Below are 8,020 nucleotides of genomic sequence, written 5' to 3' on the forward strand. Positions count from 1 at the left end.
TGATAGCTTTAGTATGGTCTTGTTTGTGATCATTTGTGTAAATGTCCAAAAGTGGGATTGCTGGATCACAGGGGAGCTCTTTGTGGAATCTTTTGAGAAACCTCCATACTGCTTTCCAAAGTGGTTGAACAAGTTTACACTCCCACCAACAATGCAGCAAGGTTCCCTTCTGTCCACATCCCCTCCAACATCTGTTGTTATTAGAGTTCTTGATTATAGCCATTCTAACTGGGGTGAGGTGGTATCTCAATGTTGTTTTGATTTGCATTTCTTTTATGGCTAGAGAGCTTGAGCATTTCTTCATGTGTCTATTGGCCATCCTTCTTTCCTTTTCAGAGAAGTTTCTATTAAGTCTTTAGCCCACTTATTTATTGGGCAGTTGTTTCTTTGAGGATTTGTTGTTGGAGGATTTAATTTTTTGAGTTCCAAGTATATTTTAGATATAAGACCCTTGTCCGTTGTATAACTAGTGAAGATCTTCTCCCAATCTGTGGGCTTTCTATTGATCTTGCTATCTATGTCCTTTGCCATGCAGAAGCTCTGCAATTTCATGCAATCCCATTTGTCCAACCTTTCTTTGATTTCTTGTGTTTCTGGGTCTCTATTAAGAAAATTTCAGCCTGTGCCAAGGAGACCTAGGGTTTCTCCTATTCCATCCTGTAATGTTTTCAGAGTGTCTGCTTTGACTGTAAGGTCTTTGATCCATTTGGAGTTGATTCTGGTGCAGGGTGATATATAAGGATCTAGCTTTAGTTTTCTACAAGTAGTTAACCAATTTTGCCAGCACCATTTACTGAAGAGACTGTCTTTTTTCCATTCTATTTTTTTAGCTCCCTTATCTAAGATTAGATGGCTATAGGTCTGTGGGTTCATTTCTGGGTTTTCAATTCTATTCCATTGGTCCTGAGGTCTGTTCTTGTGCCAGTACCAAGCTGTTTTGATTACTATGGCTTTGTAGTAGAGTTTGAAATTTGGTATTGATATTCCTCCAGCACTGTTCTTTCTGTTAAGGATTGTTTTTTGCTATTCGAGGTCTTTTATTGTTCCATATGAATTTTTGGATTGCCTCTTCTAGTTCCTTGAAGAATGAGGTTGGAATATTGATAGGTATTGCATTGAATGTGTATATAGCCTTGGGAAGTATTGCCATTTTCACGATGTTGATCTTTCCAATCCAGGAGCATGGGAGGTTTTGCCACCTTCTAAGTTCTGTTTTGATTTCTTTTTTCAGGTTTTTAAACTTTTCATCATAGAGGTCTTTCACTTCTTTGGTTAAGTTAATTCCTAGGTATTTTATTTTTTGTGGGGCTATTATGAATGGAGTTTCTTTCCTGATTTCAGCCACGCTTGTCTCATTGTTGGCATACAGAAAAGCCATTGATTTTTTGAGGGTTAATTTTATACCCTGCTACTTTGCCAAAGTTTTTAATCAGCTTGAGTAATTTGGGAGTGGAGTCCATGGGATTCTTTAAATACAAGATCCTGTCATCTGCAAAGAGGGAGCGTTTTACTTCATCTTTCCCTATTTGGATCCCTTTTATGTTTGCATCTTGTCTTATTTCTGTAGGTAGGCATTCTAATACTATATTGAAGAGCAGTGGGAAGAGTGGACATCCTTGTCTCATTCCTGAGTTAAGTGGAAATGGCTTTAATTTTTCACCATTAAGTATAATGCTGGCTGTAGGTTTGTCATATACAGCTTTTATTGTATTGAGGAATGTTCCATGGATTACTAATTTTTCCAGAACCTTCATCATAAAGGGGTGTTGGATCTTGTCAAATGCTTTTTCTGCATCTATTGAGATAACCATGTGGTTCTTATCCTTGCTCTTGTTGATGTGATGACCAAAGTGTTATATTTTTTATCCATCCTAAATGTTATGTTTATGTACATGAGTCTGATGGAATTATCAAGGAAAAATAGTGCAGAATATTTCATAATACCTTATGATAATAATTAAAGCTATATATACATTACTAGTTTATGACAATAATTCTATGAAATGATCTGTGCTATTCTATGGTTATTTAGACCACATTATTAATATATAAAACATGTGTTTTAAAGCAGCAAATTTCCAAGTTTTCTGTGTATATGATCATTTGACATTTACTAGAACTAAAGTACTAGCCTTCTAGCTAACAGAGGCTGGATAAATCTCATTCTTTGGCAATCGGTTCCACATTTAGGATGGTGAGATACTGACATGCGTGTGCTTGTAGAGAGAGAGTCTGTCAGGTATTGGGGAGAGCAATTAGACTATCACATATATGATGTACCTCGATACTTTTAATAACCTCACATAGTTTCCACATTTGTAATTCAGAGCCATACATTGATGAAAAGTTATTATGATAATTATCCTGATATTACATTGTAGAATATATTAATACATACTATTATATGTACATTTTATGTTAATTATCGAACCATACATGTACATATACAGTTACTATAAGTGGCAACGGATATGCCATCTGGAAGGCATCTAAATAGGATCGATTGTGTAGAGAACTCAGAACCAAAGCTTTGCAGGGCCATAGCCTCCCTCTAGACGCCAGCCTTCTGATGGGCTTCTGCTTGACTGACATTTGTGCTCCCCTTGATATCTCAGGCCTTCCCAGAGGCCATATTTAGAATCTGATTGTCAGAACTGAAACTGTGCTCTTTAAAATTAAAAAAAAAAAATCGTCGCTAGTTCCCTCTTGCCCTGAGGACAGGTGGTCCTGGGGCAGAGGGAAGGAGGAGGAAAAGGAAACTGTCCCGGGTCCCTGCAGGTCAGTGGTTGGGAGATTCCATGAAGTGTAGGACACCAAGGTGGACGGCATAGGGCGGAGACCATCTCAGGTCCTAAGGAGCCTCGGTGGTTTCTCCCACTTGCCATCTGCTTTGTAAGACATATGTCCCGCCCGCAGCCCATTACGATGCTTCGAAGCGGTGAGTAGCGGGTATGTAGGCAAGAGTCCAGAAATGAGGAGATTAGGCCCTCAATCCGGAAAGGGACTTGTGGCCTGGGGGTCGGCCCCCAGTCCACCAGGCCAGTGCCGTGGGGAGAGGCTGGAGATGAGGTTGGGGATGCAGGGTGACACGTGGGAGAGGGGTGAGAGGGGTGGGAAGCCTTTGACAGTCAGACCTTCGAATTAGGAAAGAGTTTCGTTCTCTGGGGACGGGTCCGTCCCGCCAAGTACAGAGTCGTGGCTGCTTCCCCGAGCTTCTGTCTGTGGCGGTGTCTTCCTGACCATGGCTCTGCGGAAAGTGGGTCCGAGCCTCTGTCAGGTGGCCAGTTTTTCCATAGGTTGCAACGCCAAGCAAGAGAAGGGAAGAAGATTAACCAGAATCAGTGAAGGTCGATTTGAGGGAAGACCATCTGGGGGCCCTAGGAAGGGCGGGGGTGGAAGTGAGTGAAAACCAGAGACAGTAATCTAGAGTCAGGTCTGAGCCTCAATGTGTTTCTGGCACTACCTGGACTGGCGAAATGGTGTGGTGTGTGTGTGTGTGTGTGTGTGTGTGTGTGTGTGTGTGGTGTGTGTGTGTGCGCGCTGTGTGTGTGTGTGTGTACGCTGTGTGTGGGGTGGTGTGTGTGTGTATGTGTGTGGGGTGGTGTGTGTGTGTATGTGTGCGCTGTGTGTGTATGTGTGCACTGTGTGTGTGTGTATGTGTGGTGTGTGTGTGTGGTGTGGTGTGGTGTGTGTGTATGTGTGCGCTGTGTGTATGTGTGCGCTGTGTGTATGTATGTGTGCGCTGTGTGTGTGCGCTGTGTGTGTGTGCTGTGTGGGGTGTGTGTGTGGTGTGTGTGGTGTGTGTGTATGCGCTGTGTGTGGTGTGTGTGTGTGGTGTGTGTGTATGTGTGTGCTGTGTGTGTGCTGTGTGTGTGTGTGCTGTGTGTGTGTATGTGTGCGCTGTGTGTGGGGTGTGTGTGTGTTTATGCGCTGTGTGTGGGGTGTGTGTGGGGGGTGTGTGTGTATGTGTGCGCTGTGTATGTGTGTGTGTGCGCTGTGTGTGTGGTGTGTGTGGGGGGGTGTGGTGTGTGTATGTATGTGTGCGCTGTGTGTGGGGTCTGTGTGTGGGGGGGTGTGTGCGCTGTGTGTGTGTGGGGTGTGTGTGTGTGTGCGCTGTGTGTGATGTGGTGTGTGTGGTGTGGTGTGTGTGTGTGTGTGTGTGTGTGTGTGTGCGCGCGCGCGCGCGCGCGCGCGCGCGCGCGCGCGAAGGGGAGTAGGGTGGAGAAGATGGAATGACAGCAGAGAAACCTACCAGATACTTTGTTCAGATTCCTCTTCTCTCAACAGCACTTAGTCCCCCATATTTTCCATCTGTCATCCGGTAGGTCTTCTGTAGCAGGTGGCACCGACTGAAGTTTCACAGGATCAGCAGAGGTTAGTGGGGCATGGGGGCTGCCTGGAGTGGGAGAGGGGTTAGAAATCGTCGGTAGTTTGGACTGGCTTGCCTAACCCTACTTTATTTTCCTTCTGGACCGCCATTTGAGGGATGAAGGGGGGGAGGAGGCGAGAGAGGAGGTTTGTGCATGTTTTAGATGGTATTGAGATAAAAAACAAGAAAAAAAAACAAAACAAAACAGCAGTCAAAAAAATCTGGCCAACTGCCTTGGGGAATTAGGACAGCAGCAAAAACATATCAACCCATCTAGTGTTCTGATCTCTGGCTCTGGTCTCTGCAAATTAGAAAGGTTGTTGGGGGCTGGGAAGGTGGCTCAGTGGTAGAGCGCTTGCCTTGCATGCCTGAGGCCCTGGGTTTGATTCCTCAATACCACATAAGCAAAAAGAAAAAAGCCTGAAGTGGAGCTGTGGCTCAAGTGGTAGAGCACTAGCCTTGAGCTGAATTGCTGAGGGACAGCGCCCAGGCCCAGAGTTCAGGCCCCATGACCGGACCCTCCCCCCCTCCAAAAAAAGAAAGGTTGTTGGGCGTGGCACACCTCCCTGGAAGGGAAGGAGGGCACACTGCCTCTCTCCAGGAGGTTTGTGCAAGGGTCTACTCCTTAGAGACATCTGAAGTTGAGGTGACTGAGAACTCAAAAGAATCTGAGAGTGGTCTGTGAAGGGCTGGAAAGGGGGTGGGATGTCAACAATCTGTATTTCCCATCTGACGTTCAATGACCATTTTCCTGTGTTCTGTGCATCTCTGCATGGAGCATTACAAAGAGAAAAGAAATTCAAACTCTATTTCCTTCCTTTATTTCTAGGTCCGTCTCCAGAATCAGTATTGTGACCTTGAAGTGGCTGAAGAACATCACTCTTCTCAAGCCTGCACTCAGGCCCACAACCCTCTTCCCTCACTCAGAGTGATTACTCTGTTTCCTTGGTCCCTGCTTTTGCCATGGACAATTGCATGGGCTATGCCAGGAAAGTAGGCTGGGTGACTGCAGGCCTAATGATTGGAGCTGGAGCCTGCTACTATATCTATAGACTGACTTGGGGAAGAAAACAAAGCAAGGAGAAAATGTCTGAAGGTGGCTTTGGGGATGTGGATGATGCTGGAGACTGTTCCGGGTCCAGGTATAATGAGGATGATGACAACAATGAGAGCAAGAGCATGGTGTGGTACTCTTCTTGGGCCCAGATTGGGACTGAGGCTGGGACAAGAGCTAGAGCCCTAGGCCAGGGCTAACAGAGCTTGAAGAGCTGTCCAGAAACGGGCTTCCCCTAATTCTGATGATACTGTTCTGTCCCCTCAAGAGCTACAGAAAGTACTTTGTTTGGAATATACCTGGAACTCAAAAAATTAAATCCCCCAACAACAAATCCTCAAAGAAACAACTGCCCAATAAATAAGTGGGCTAAAGACTTAAAGAGAAACTTCTCTGAAGAGGAAAGAAGGATGGCCAATAGACCCCTGAAGAAATGCTCAACCTCCCTAGACATAAAAGAAATGCAAATCAAAACAACATTGAGATACCACCTCAGCCCAGTTAGAATGGCTAGAACCAAATACTCTAATAACAACAGATGCTGGAGGACATGTGGACAGAAGGGAACCTTACTGCATTGTTGGTGGGAGTGTAAACTTGTTCAACCACTTTGGAAAGCAGTATGGAGGTTCCTCAAAAGACTCCACATAGAGCTCCCCTGTGACCTAGCAATCCCACTTTTGGGCATTTACACAAATGATCACAAACAAGACCATACTAAAGCTATCAGCACAAGTATGTTTATTGCAGCATTATTTACCATAGCTAAGATATGGAACCAACCCAGATGCCCCTCAGTAGATGAATGGATCAAGAAAATGTGGTATATATACACAAGGGGATTTTATGCCTTCATCAGAAAGAATGACATTGCCCCATTTGTTAGGAAATGGAAAGACTTGGAAAAACTTACATTAAGTGAAGTAAACCAGGCGCAAAGAAACATAGGTCGCATGGTTTCCCTTATTTGCAATAACTAGTATATGTCTGAGACAAACAGAAGCTGTCAGACAAGTTGATGTTAGGCGAAATGAACCCCAAGATAAGAGTTCAAATGTTTTTTTTTTCTTTCTTGCAATTGTCTCCAACATATTTATAAGATGATTTCTTTGTTGCTTTGCATGTGCCTCCCCTAAGGTATAAGCCCTGCTTTCACTGTATTTGATGTTGGTATAATTTGTGGAGGGGAAGGGGAAAAACAAATCGTTTAAATATGGCTACAGGTGGACCGATTGCAACAATGAGATGTACAAGTTGTTATGTCGAAAAATGAACTTTACAACTTTGGTGAGGTAGGGGTTGGGGTGGTGGTAGGGAGGTGTTGGGGTAGGGGGCAGAGAGGGGAAGGGATGGTATGGGGAAACAAAGGAGGAGGCAACAATGCTTGATAAGAAATGTATTCATTATCTTGCCCATGTAATTGTAACCCCTCTGTATGGTATTTTCACAATAATAATAATAATAATAATAAAGAAAGTACTTTGGTTGAGATGTCTGAAAAACCTTATATTCTTGAAGCAGCTTTAATTGCTCTTGATAACAATGCTTCTTATGCATTTGACAGACATATTATTGATGATTTGGGTGGTCTCCCAATAGTAGCAAAGATTCTTAATACTTGGGATCCCATTGCTAAGGAAAAGGCTTTAATCATCCTAAATAACTTGAGTGTAAATACAGAAAATCAGTGCAGGCTTAAGATATACATGAATCAAGTGTGTGATGACATGATCACATCTCTCTTGAACTCCTCTGTGCAGTTGGCTGGACTCAGATTGCTTACAAATATGACCGTGACTAATGAGTATCAGCACATACTTGCTAATTCCATTTCAGACTTTTTTCGCTTAATTTTAGCAGGAAATGAAGAAACTAAACTTCAGGTTTTGAAACTTATTTTGAATTTGGCTGAAAATCCAGCCATGACTAGAGAACTGCTCAGGGCCCGAGGGTTCCCTCTTTAATAAGAAAGAGAACAAAGAGGTTATTCTTAAACTTCTGATCATTTTTGAGAACATAAATGACACATTTAAATGGGAAGAAAATGAACCTACTCAGAACCAGTTTGGTGAAGGTTTACTGTTTGTCTTTTTGAAAGAATTTCAAGTGTGTGCAGATAAAGTTCTTGGAATAGAAAGTCACCATGATCTTTGGTGAAAGTAAAAATTGGAAAATTCATAGCCAAACTGGATGAGCATATGTTCCCAAAGAATCAGGAATAACTTCTTGACTTTGTAGTTTAGAAGTAACTTACATACATTGTAAACTGTTCCTTTTCTCCACCTTATTTATATGGCAAAGGAATTCTTTCACCTGCCAATTTTGACTAATGAATACCATACTGTATCATCATCGCTGATATTTAACCAAGTTGGTCTTCAGGTTTAAGCTGGGTGAATAAATATCACTACTTATTCTGAAAACATGTTTGTTGCTTTTCATCTCGCTGCCTAGATTGCAATATTTTTACTATTTCCTCTGCATAAGTGACAGTGAACCAACTCATCATAAGTAAGCTCCTTTTTGTCCTTTGCAGTGATTTAATTTATGCATCAGTAGACTTGTGTTAATGCCAGAAAGGGAAAAAAATGAATAGA

General features: G+C 42.9%; 1 pseudogene; it reads left to right on the plus strand.

Annotated features, from left to right (window-relative positions):
• The first annotated feature begins 5,344 nt into the window (after positions 1 to 5,344).
• LOC122096414 lies at positions 5,345 to 7,645 on the plus strand (annotated as a pseudogene).
• Positions 7,646 to 8,020: the final 375 nt, after the last annotated feature.

Source organism: Dipodomys spectabilis, unplaced genomic scaffold (assembly GCF_019054845.1).
Source record: "Dipodomys spectabilis isolate Male_0828 unplaced genomic scaffold, ASM1905484v1 ptg000015l, whole genome shotgun sequence".
Taxonomy (NCBI): Eukaryota; Metazoa; Chordata; class Mammalia; order Rodentia; family Heteromyidae; genus Dipodomys; species Dipodomys spectabilis.